Raw genomic sequence first — 12,297 nt, 5'->3', positions numbered from 1 at the left:
AGGACCAGCCTCTCCCGCGTGTTATGGGCTCCAGCGTGGTGATGGGGTTTGAAGGGTGTCCTTCACCCAGAATCGCCTTCTTTCTAGTTCAAGTTCTGCACTGCTTCAAGTTCTGGTGACGAAGGCAGTGCCGGTGGCACATGGGCAGGTGTGGGCTACAGCATCCCAGTCCAATTACTGCTCACTAACTAGTGAGATGTAACAACCCGATTCATCCAGTATTTAAACCTCTGCCAGCGCCCTGGCTAGTCTGGCTCAGTGGTTAGAGGGTTGGCCCACAGACCAGAGAGTCCCGGGTTCGGTTCCCACTAAACCTCTGGCAGCCAGGGTGACCAAACTACGAAGGAGGGGGTTGCCTGGCCCAGAATCACCAGGCCTCCCCCTGCAGCACTGGATTTCTGAATCTGAGCAGAGAAAAGCCACCTTGCCCTTCCCCCACCCCAAGATCCTGAGGTGGAGCTTCTCATCCGCCCAGGTTCCTCATGGTCCCAATCCTCGGCCAGGACGTGACCTGTCCTGCTGGGCCAGCCCTAGTGCTGCTGACTCAAGATGAGCCCCGGGAGTAGGAAGCGGAAATGAGGGCTAACTGTACCCAGAGAGGCCCCGGGAAGCCTCCAGCTCCCAGCCCCTCCCCCGCAGCCCCTGCATTGTGAGGTTTTCCTTGCTGCCCACAGGACCAGGCTGGGCTCTTAGCCACTCGCCTGGGTGTCCTCTGCTTCTGCTAATTGCGTGAGCTCTCAGAAAAGGTCCCCGCACCAAAAACAGGTTAAAATGTCCAATCTATGGAGGCAAATGGCAGATGTAACTTGAAAGTCAGGACAGCACTTGAAAGGGTAGGGAGCGGGGAGGAGGGTGTCAATGGGGAAAAAAGGAGGGACATCTGTAATACTTTAAAAAATAAAAATAATTTTTTTAAGTCTTGAGGCCCTGGCCGCTTTGGCTCAGCTGTTAGAGCGTCGGCCTGCGGTCCAGAGAGACCCAGGTTCGGTTCCCGCTAAGGGCACGTACCTTGGCTGCAGTTTGTCCCCGGCCCTGGTTGGTCGTGCGGGTGGCAGCCACTCGATGTGTCCCTTTCACATCGATGTTTCTCTCTCTCTCTCTCTCCACCTCTCTCTCCCTCCCACTCTATCTGAACAAAAAATGGAAAAATGTCCCTGGGTGAGGATAAAAAAAAAGTCTTGAGAGCACAGCCTCCTGCATTTGGCCAGCTTGGTCATTTTCATAAGTAAGCCCAGTCTGGTACCCAGTTCCCACGCACCATCATGAATAACAGAAGACCCATCGCAGCATCTGGATGACTGAGGGCTCACAAGCACTGTGAGCTCCGCCCACATGGTCAGCTTTGCTTTATAAACTCTTTCTACAATACGCTGGGGCCTTGGGCCATTTGGTACTTTCTGGGAACCTGCTTTTGTACCATTTGTCTCGGTCTCCAAAAATAGAAGGGCAGGTCACCGCCTGACCTCGTGGAGGATAACACTCACCAGGCCCGAAGCCCAAGTCCCAGGACAGCCCCCCCATACCAGGGGCCTGATTAAGTCAGCACTGAACTTGACAGGGCCCCGTGACGTCATCACTGAGTAGTCCCTCACTCATCTGTTCCCAATCTAACCACCTCCCTCACTGGTTCAAGCCTCCCACCCCTTCCAGCTCACTGCGGACGGCCCTCCAGTCTGCTGTTCCTGAAGTCATCCTGGGGCCTGAGGACAGGAGGTCTCACTGAGCTCAGAAAGGTTCTGAGGCCAGGGCCCCATCTTTAACTTCTCTCAGCCCACAGCCTGGGGTGCTTGTGTGCAGGACAGAGAGGAGCTCTATCCTGGCCTCGGGTCAGGAAGGACTTTCCAGGGGTCCTGCACAAGGCGTTAGAGCGTATCGGAGGTTCACATGGACCTGAAGCAACACTTTACAAATGAGTCTTTGCAGTTACCATCATTCTACCCCTTCCAGTGACCTAGTGATATGCTGTCTAGAGCTAGTGGCTTCAACAACCCACGTTTGTTCTCACACTTCTGGAGCCGGCAAAAGTCTAAAATCTAGGTGTTGGCAAGACTGCATTCCTCCCAGAGGTTCCAGGTTCTAGGAGATGCCTGCACCCTCAGCCCACGGCCCTTCTGCATCTTCCACGCAGGCGGTGTTCCACCTTCTAGTCTTTCCTTCACCTCTGCCATCATCGAGTCTCCTTTTTCTGACTCTGACCTTCCTGCCCACCCCTAACTTATCAGGGCCCTGGGATGACAGGTAGGGCCCTCTGGGAAATTCCAGGATGGTCTCCCCGCCTCAAGAGCCTTCATCACATTTGCATAGCCCTTCTGACCACTAAGGCTCTGTGAATTAAGACACAGACATCTTTGGGGGCTGGCATTCAGCTGACCACACGTGCCATGGATGGAAGTGGAAGTATAAACAGGGGAGTTCTGTCTTCTTCTTCGTTGGTTTTAGAGAGACAGGAAGGGAGAGATAGAGAGAAACAGACACATCAATGAGAGAGAACATCGATCGGCCGCCTCCTGCATGCCGCCATTGGGGATCTGGCCCACAACCTGGGCATGTGCCCTGACTGGGAATCAAACCAGTGACCTCTTGGTACGTGGGTCGACTCTCAACCACTGAGCCACACCGGCCGGGCTCTGCCTTGATTCTTAAATGTGGGGTCATTGCAGGTTGCCAGCCCAGCGCCAGCCCTCCCACTGTGGGTGGGGCCGTTTTCAGACCCACTGCACCTGGCCCTCCTCAAGGCCCTCAGGCTTCTTAGGGCCAGGCTAAGGGTCAGGGGCCAAAGTAACAGTGGCTCAGGTCTGTCTAAAATGTCATGTTTCTCCCACAATGACAGGAGAGAGTGTTAAAATGGGTACTTTTCCCTTTCTGCTGTGTGAACCTCTTGTGGCAATTTTAATTATTATCACAATATAAGGTTATGAATTATAACTTATAAGGATAAAGCGTTCTGGCTGGGCTCACGTCCCCTGGAGGTGGAGTCTCATGTTAGCCAGAAAACAGGAAGGTCCTGGCTGCCCAAGGGGACTGCAGAGCCTGGTGAGGAGGGACCCCCAGTGCCCTGCAGCACCACGAGGTCAGCCCCGAGAGCCGGAGAAGTGAGCAGAGTGACAGCCAGGTTTTTGAATGGGGCAGGGGGGCCAGGGGCCCTGGACATACATCTGGGCTCAGAAAAGGCTTTCCTCCTCCCCCCCAGGGGCCAAGAGGCTCAGGAGAGAGATGGCGCAGTGCCAGGTGGGGACATGCTTGGGGTGACAGAAAGCTGTTTAGCTGAAATAATTACTTATTTTAGAAAAAGCCTCTCCTAGCTCCACTGATGGGCTGGCTCCACTAGGCACCAGCCTGCCTGGAACCTGAGCCCCTTCCAGCCTATCCTGGGGAAATTCCTAGGGAACGGCCTTCTTCAAACCCTCCGACTGCACCTGAGGGAAGGAAGGGGCCTGAGCCGGGGCCCCTGGAGATGGAGCCTGGGGGCCATGGGTAAAGGCAGCAGTTTGGACAGCCGGGGGGAGCTTCACCTTCCTCAGGACCCAGGGATAGGTGGAGAGGACCCTGCAGGTGAGGATTAATGGCACCTTTCCTTCTTTCTGGTTGGAAGACGGGACAGGTGACCGAAAGAAAGCTGCTGCTGTCGTCTGAACTCTCCCTGACAGCACCACACCAGGCTAGGTCCACATTTACAAAGCACAGACAGGGACAGCCCTGTTTGCCAGACGCTCCCCACCCAATCAGAGAGAACACGAGACCTGACTTCTCAGGTGTCTCCTGACAGCCCACTGGAAGCTCAACGGGAGCGTTAAACACACACACACACACACACACACACACACACAGCAGCCAAGTAACCAGATCCAACAAGCAGAGGCAGCTGTGTGCTCCCTGGATCCCACAGCAGACCTGTGGCCATGCAGCTGCGTGGCCCAGAACACCTGGACTCAGTGATGGGAGCTAGTGGGCTCCATCTAATATGTGATGGCCTCAGTGGACACAGCCCACAGCCACGTGCCGGTCGTGTGAACCCATTTCCAGCTCACAGTACACACCAGGCCCTTCCCTGATGACTGGGTTAGAGCCTTCCCTACCGTGGTGTCCTTGAGACCAGTGAGGGGTGGTCAGGTCGCATCCCAGGAGGCCAACAGGCGATGTGGGCTCCCTACTGTTATGCTCAGGAGGAACCCCCATCCTCCCCACTTCACAGATCAGACAGGGTGAGGAACATGCCCAAGATCAGGGGCAGAGCTGTAATTAACACGTGTCTCATCCCTAAACACAAAGTAACCAGCCAGGTGAATGCCAGTTGTAATCGTCCATAATTTGGCGACTTCATCATTGTTTCCTGCAAGAACTAGCTCCACTCCACACCCACAGAGACAGAGTAAAGATCACAGCTGACATGTAGTGTGTACCCCCCAACATGCTGATGCCCCCTGCCCCCAGCACTGCTTAACCAGCCCTGACACCTTCGTTCACGAACTCCTCACTACCTCTCATCGTCTCTGCAATTATGAGCCCAGCCGTGGTCCCTGAGCCGTGCTCACCACGTGTCCCGCCTCTAAGGCCATAAAAATGAAAGGAAAACAGGGGGAAAAGGAAAAAGGAGAAACATCTGTAACAAAAATTAATTAATAAAAATTGGAAGGAAAACAAACAACGCCATGCTTTAAGAAATACCACACCCCCCGCTGAAGGCTGACCTCAGACTAGAACGACATACAAAATCTGCCGCCGCAGAGATGGCTCCATGAGCGGAAGGAAGTCCCCGAGGAAGGACAGCAGCCCCAGAACGGGCGTCGGGACCAGGGGGAACCTCAGGGGCCAGTTCACACATTAGAACATCAACCTCACCAGTGAGTGAAAACTCACAAAGTAAAACGCTTTAAGTGGTGTTTTTCATCTGTCAAACTAGCAAGATGCTCGGAGACAGTGCCCAGATCACCAGGGAAGGCTGGTGTAAATTAATGATGCCCAATTGGAAGGATGTCTCCCAGGAGTCCCCAGCCACAGCCCCCCCACTCTTAGCCCCAACACTAGCTGAGGGGGATCCCAAGGTTAGGAACGTGAGGACTCAAAATGCCCAGTGAAACCCAGACCCCACAGTAGACGCCCTTGCCCACCCAGGAGGTAAGAGCTACCCTGCCTTCCTCACCCTTCCCTCGCCACAGGGCCCTGCAGGAGAACGCTGGTGGTCCTCTCCCTGGCCTCTGGGCCAGTCAGGGCACCTTGCACACAGAAGGTGCTCAGTCATGCACAGGCAACAGGAAGTCAATGCCAGAAGGACAAAGGGGCCACACGACTGGACTCACCCTGCAGGACCCAGCAGGGAAACCAGGCAGGCCTCACCCTTCATGCCCCAGCCCTGGACCTGCCAGGAGGCAAAAGCAAGGACTTCCCATCAATAATGCAGCCCCAGCGCCTGGCCTGTTTAGCCCTCGCTTGGAAGGTCAGAGATACTGCCTCCATGGGTCAACAGCACAAAGGGACCTCAGAGGAAGATGGGGCCACCTCAGATGGTCTCCTTCCTCTCCCAAATCCACCCTACATCAGGCCCACTGGGTGAGCTGGGTCTCTGCTGGCTGGCTGGCCTGCCGAGGGTCCTGGGGCATTGCCCTCACCTTCCCCAACCGCACAGGGAGGGACCACCTTGCCCTCACTCTGTCAAAGCAGCAGCATCCACGTGAACCACCTAATTTCTCCCAGCAGGCAGTCCCCTGGTGTCTAAGTGTTAGTGTGGAGAAAAGCTCTCCCTTCACCCGAGAGGCGAGGGGCGTCCGGCCCGGGGTCCTCGCAGAGGCCATCCAGCCGCCAGCCGTGGAGCGGCGGCCTGTGGAACCCTCACACTCCCAGAAGCTCCCTCCGCGTGGCGGGCACACGACGGCCCTACCGCGTGCAGAGATGCCCTCCCAGCACTGCTTTCACACCAGTCCCAGTCACCCCAAAGTGGAGGGGCGCCTCTCGAATTCACGGGAACGGCCCACGTTCGCAGGTTCTCTGCAGACGAGGAGACTCAGCTGCCGGCGCCTGGTACTGTCTCAAAGGTTTCTAAACTTGGATTCGAAACAGAGGAGGCCTAACTGTGGCTAATTCCGAACCTACTCAAAGGAACAATGCAAAATGTAAAAATGAGTACTTCAGACCAAAATTAAATGAAAGACTTAATGAATAAAAAATTAAATAAATAGCACATGATTATCTGCAGACCTTCAGTTTGGGCTTCACCAAAAGCAGTCAATCAATAGCACATGGCATCTGCAGTTAAGACCCAGGCCCTGGCACTACAACCCATTCACTGAGGTTGTTCGTCGCACAGTCCCCACCCCATTACCTTTCCAGCCCTGTTCCCAGTCTTTTTTTTTTATCCTCACCCAAGGACATCTTTTATTTTTTGTTCAGATAGAGTGGGAAGGAGAGAGAGGAAGAGAGAAACATTGACGTGAAAGGGACACATCGAGTGGCCGCCTCCTACATGACCCAACCAGGTCCTGGGACAAACAGCAACCGAGGTACGTGCCCTTAGCGGGAACCGAACCCAGTTCTCTCTGGACCGCAGGCCGACGCTCTAACTGCTGAGCCAAACTGGCCAGGGCCCTGTTCCCAGTCTTTGGCTCTGGTCTGATGTCCCTTCCCAGGAAACACACTGTAAATGTCAACCCTGACCACAGCTAGTGTCTGGGCCAACTGGACCCAGGGTTAGCTCATGCCCACCACAAAGCCTCCTGGTCTCCCAGAAACCAGGGGTGGCCAGAGCCCTACCAGTCACCCCAGCCCAGTGCTGGGTGCCCTGCCTTATCCTGCTTCATCACAGATCAGCCCAGGAGTGACCCCATCTGCCAGCGTGGAATTCCAGAAAGATGAACGGGCCTGCAAACAGGTTCTCCTTCCTGGGGCTCTCACTGAGGATAGCCAGAAAGGCCATGCTCGGGCCTGCCTGTGCCTAAGGAGACGGGCAGGCAGGACACGCTCCTGCAGGCGCAGCGGGTGGAGCAGACACTCTGCCCTGCGGCCTCCAAACTGAATCTGACTCAGCGCATCCATGATCAAAAGCTCCTTCTGACAGCCATTCTGCAGTGGCCCAGACCACCAATCTAAAGCACTGCGAACGCCACAGGCCAGCCAGCATCTTCTTCCACCCCTTGCCGACATTGAGCAGTGCTGGGGAGCAGAACAGAAAAGCACCCTGCCCACTGGGGGCTTTCTGTCTGAGACATACCAGATGGTGTGTGGAGACAATGTATGGTATACAAAGGTGCCTTATGTGATGTAAAGATACAATGTGTGGTATAAAATACAATGTACATTATTATATATACTGTGTGGTTTTACAAAGTAGCCACCTGTTGCTCACAGCGGGGGTGGGAGTGGGGGGGGGGCAAAGAGAAGCCCCAGGTTAGAGGAGGGAACTGCGTAGCCTTGCAGCAGGGTCAAGCACAGGTTCCCCAGGCTGCCCCAGCAGGGTCCAGACCTGCACTGAAATGCTGGCTCCTTTCTGAATTGAAGGAGGGCAGGAAGGGGCTCTGGGCCCCATGGTACCTGGAAGAGGGTTGGTCTTAGACCTAAACCATTAGGGATGACAGGCCCAGGGTCCAGAGAAGCCATGTGACCTGGCCAAACCGACAGCTTTGGAGGCCAGAGTACTCGATATCTCTCCCATCTGTTCTCATTGTCTTTCTGGGCCACAGTTGTCAAAATGTATTAAATTTAATAATGTTATTACTATGCCAAACATTTTAATTTTCTCAAGATTTTACCCCTCTCCCCACCAACTGCATCAAATTTCAAGGAGTTATTTATTTGTTTATTTATTTTTGTTAATCCTCACACAAGGATATATTTTTCCATTGATTTTTAGATACACTGGAAGGAGGGAGGGAGGGAGAGAGAGAAAGAAACATCGATGTGAGAGAGACACATCAATTGGTTGCCTCCCATATGACCCCAACCAGGCCAGGAATCGAACCTGCAACCCAGGTACGTGCCTTTGACGGGGAATCGAACCCTAGACCCTTTGGTCTGCAGGCTGACACTCTAACCACTGAACAAAACTGTCCAGGGCTCAAGGAGTTTTACATGTCAGGTCCTGAATGCCCGCCTTCAACCAGGATGGTGCCTGAGGCATTGAACAGCTGCTGCTCAGCTAGCTGTGTTCTAGTGGGAGGGGCTGTCGTCTGGGCCGCATCTGGTTCTCACAGATAACAGCTAACCCAGAGCCTCCTCAGCGGAGAGTGTGACATCTGCAGGTGGGCCTTGGGGGAGGGGTCACTGCAGACAGAACCTGGCCTGGGTGTTGCTCATCAGTCAGGACTGGAGCAAGGCCAGCTTGCTTGAGCCACACCCTCATCTGATCCCTGAGCCCCGATCCTGGAGACCACCCTTCAGCTGACTGGTCCTTCTTATCAGCCCTCATGCCATGAGGGATGGGGAGGCTCAGTGAATGCTAAATTAGAAAACTGGGCTTGCCCTGGCCAGTTCTGCTCAGCGGTCATAGCGTTGGCCTGAGGATCAAGGAGTTGAGGGTTCCATTCCAGTCAAGGGCACGGACCTTGGTGGCAGTTTGGTCCCCAGCCCTAGTTGGGGCTATGCGGGAGGCAATCAATCAATGTGTCTCTCTCACATCAATGTTTCTCTCTCCCTCCACCCCCTCACACTCTATCTGAAGATAAATGGAAAAATATCTGTCCAGCTGATGTGGCTCCGTAGACTGAGGGTCAACCCATGGACTGAGAGTCGACCCATGGACTGAGAGATCCTAATTCAATTCCCGGTCAGAGCACATGTCTGGGTTGTGGGCTCGATCCACAGTGGGGGACATGCAGGAGGCAGCTGATCGATGTTCCTCCTTCACATCAATGTTTTTCTCTCTCTCTCCCTAAAAAATCAATAAAAACATAGTAAAGAAAAATATCCTCGGGGGAAGATTAAAAGAAAAAAGGAAGATTGGGCTTTGCCCCATTTTTGTCGCTGCCTTACAGGGAAAGTGTCAGGGTGGACTAAAGTCTCAGACGCATGTACCAATGCCAGGCCCTGGGGGCTCAGGGTGCCCTGACCTCAGCAGCTTGGAGAGCCTGACTGAGCCCCCTTTGGGGCTGGGTGGGCAGCACTATCCTGAGAAGCAGCTGAGCCACCCCAACCCTGGATGGATGGCTGAGTAGTGGAGCATTCACGGGGACTCCTCCCCCTGAGCTATACATGGGCTGTAGCCCTGGAGCTGTTCTGGGACAGTGCCACTGCCCACACCAGAGGGGGGCTGACACTCCACACAGGGCCCCCCCAGCTCTCCCAGGGGCCCAGAGAACCAAGCCTTTCCGCAGTATAGATGAAGAGAGAACCAGGCATTTTGGTGGAGAGAGAGCAAGTTTGTGTTCGCAGGTGTACGCATACATGTGTGCACATACATTTATCTGTGTGCACATGTGTACACATGTGTGCATACACATTCATGTGTATGCATGTGCACGTGTGTATTTTTTAAGGTGAAGCAAGGGCGGGTGGGGCAGGGCTCTCCCGGAGCCCCATGTGCATTCTGCTTGGAGTCAGTTTCTGGATGGAGTCAGTTTTGCTCCTTCTAGGTTTCCTTGCCCAGGACTTTCCCCTGCTCCTTCTTTTAAAGGAAAACAGGAGTACCCTGAAAAACAAGTTTTACTGAAATTCAAAACTATCTTAGAGGTCCCACACCTGAACCCTGAAGACTCCCCAGCGGGTGAGCTCTGGTGACAGCTTCACCTAGAAACAGGCTAGCCTGGGACAAGACCTCTTTCCATCGGCCTAGGTCCACAATGACAGACACCACCAGCACGGGGCCACAGAGTCTTGGCTGTGTTTTACAAGCCCAATCCCGCAGCTCTCCCAAGAAGTAGGCGTGTAGGGGGAGCTGACACAGCCTGATGTTGAGGTCACATGCAGGGGAGGCCTGAGACAAGATGCCTCAGAGACCAGGCTGGACACTGCCTCAGCCTAGACTCTGACTCAAACACCTCTCAGGGTCAAAGGCCATTTTAACACCAGCGAGTCCACACACTTCCACCAGGGACAGGGCTGCAGGCAGCACTGAACCTCCAGAGTCATCAACACTGTTCAGCCCCTGCTTCTGCCAGGCTTCCGGTCACAGTGGCAATACACAAAATGCCACTCAAGAGCATCAGAATCAAGGCAACCAATCCTTGCACAACACAGCAAGACTGTTTTTTTTGTTTTGTTTTGTTTTTGTCAAGTGCAGGACAGAGACAAGAAAAAATGAGTTATTTTTGGTCAGAAAAAAAAAAAAAAAATCAGCAAACTGAGCCTCAAGCCTTCATTTCCCTACAGTAATTTTTAAGGGTTTCTAGAACAAATTGAGCCCCTGCTTTTAAATCAGGATTTCACACAGGTTAGTTCTTCTCTGGTAATTCCTACAGGGGGGAGTTATCATCCCAATTCAAGGGAACTTGGTCCAGTCAGGGTGTGGAACCTGTGTTCTCCCTGCAAGAAGGGGATAGGGATGGGGGATGGGCAGCACCCCCTTACACAACCCCTACCCCTGCCCCCCGCTGAGCCTGCTTCCTGCTTTAACCTCCAAGTTCTGAAAGAGCTGCTTATCATTAGCCACCTCAGAAGAGGCCTTCCTTCCTTCCTTCCTTCCTTCCTTCCTTCCTTCTTTCCTTCCTTCCTTCCTTCCACAACAAACCCCCACTGCAGCCCCCGTGGTGGGACAGAAGGTAAAACACACCATTTGTCGAACCTCCAGTGTCTTTTCTTCCTGTTACCTGATTATAAATGAGGGCTTAGGCTTACAAATTCCTGCTCCAGCAGCGGGAGTGTGGGCCTGTGGGTGTCCTTGATCTTGGTAAGCTAAGGGACCGCCCCTGAAGCCAGGACTAGCCGCCCCAATGGGCTCTGAGCGCTCAGTAAGAACTCGGCCCCAATCATGAAAGGACAAACGTGCCCAAGTCCCCCCTGGAGTGAAGAAGTTATCTGCTACCCACAAGCAGGTGCTTTTGGCAGATGTTTACGTGGTAGTTTTAGAAAGGTCTATACTGCTATTTAACCTAAGCCATTGGAAACAATGAAACAAATGATTACTTCTCTCTCCCCAGAATGACTTCCCTCCAGTCAGGTCCCTCCTCCCTCGACAGCGGTGGCAAGCAGGTGGGCTGCTTCGGTGGTGATCAGTTAGTCTCCTGCTTTCACTGGAACTACGAAGAGAGGGCTGCCGAATGTCTCTGCACAGCATCCTTGTTCTACCAGTGACAAAGCACGGGTCTCTGGGGCGGGGTCTCCCCTGGGGTCTGGCATTCTCTCCTCTCCCCCACGACACTGCCTCCTCCTGGGCCATTGTGGGGCGTGTTGGGTAAAGGACCTGGCAGCCGCGTGGTCAGGACCAGGGTCCCAGAAGCTGGTGGCAGAGGGAGTTTTCGCGCGGCTGGAACGGCTCCCTAGCAGAGTTTGCGGCGCACGCGGAAAAAGCGGTGCGTGCAGCCAAACAACGGACTTCTGCGCATTGTTCTCCGAAGGCTCAGCAGCATCAAAAGGGACCGCGCGCAACCCGACACCGCAGCGACCGCGGGGACAGAGGCCTGGCGGCCCCAGCGGCTCACAAAGGCTGGCCCTGGGGAACCCGAGCAGTTTTGCCTCAACAGGTTGGAAACTAAGTGGTTTCGCTCCGAACTGCACAGTCTTCCCCGGAGACCTGCCAGCCCTCCGCACAATCACTCCCGAGACCCAGAGATAAAACCCATTGAGGCCGCTCAGGAGCTGGGAGGAACGAAGCCAGTGACGGCGACACAGGCCCGGCGGGTGGTGGATGCGCGAGCGTCTCCAGAGCCACCGCGAGTGCAACAACTGCCACCACGACCACAGCCCCGGCCCCTCGGCCGCCCTCGGCCGGCAGAGCAGACAGCGGAGCGCACCAAGTTCCCCGCGGACTCGCCGAAGTTTGGTCACAACGAGGGACTCGCCGCGGCGCGGACAGCCCGCACCACCCCCAGCCCACTCCCTGGATACTGCAGTGCGCAAGGGTGGCGCGAACCCCAGTAGCCGAAGAATGAATGGCCAGCGCGGGACACTCAGAACACAGAGCCCCGGCCCCACCCGGTTCCTCCTCCCCCTGCCTCCCGCGGGCCACCAGTGAGCGTGGGCAGAGCTGGGGCCGCCTCCTGGAGCTGAAGCCGAGATGGGCTGAAGGTGAGGAGGCCACCACCGCCGGGACCGCCGGAGGCCCGCACAAAGCGCCGGGGTTCGGGCGGCCTGGATCGCGTACTTTCGAGTCCCCGCTGTTCTTACCTGGCTCTGCCGAGGCCCCGCGAACCCCGATCAGCACGACCAGAAGTGTGA

Source organism: Molossus molossus, unplaced genomic scaffold (assembly GCF_014108415.1).
Source record: "Molossus molossus isolate mMolMol1 unplaced genomic scaffold, mMolMol1.p scaffold_m16_p_5, whole genome shotgun sequence".
Classification (NCBI taxonomy): Eukaryota; Metazoa; Chordata; class Mammalia; order Chiroptera; family Molossidae; genus Molossus; species Molossus molossus.
This window is presented reverse-complemented; position numbering follows the sequence as displayed.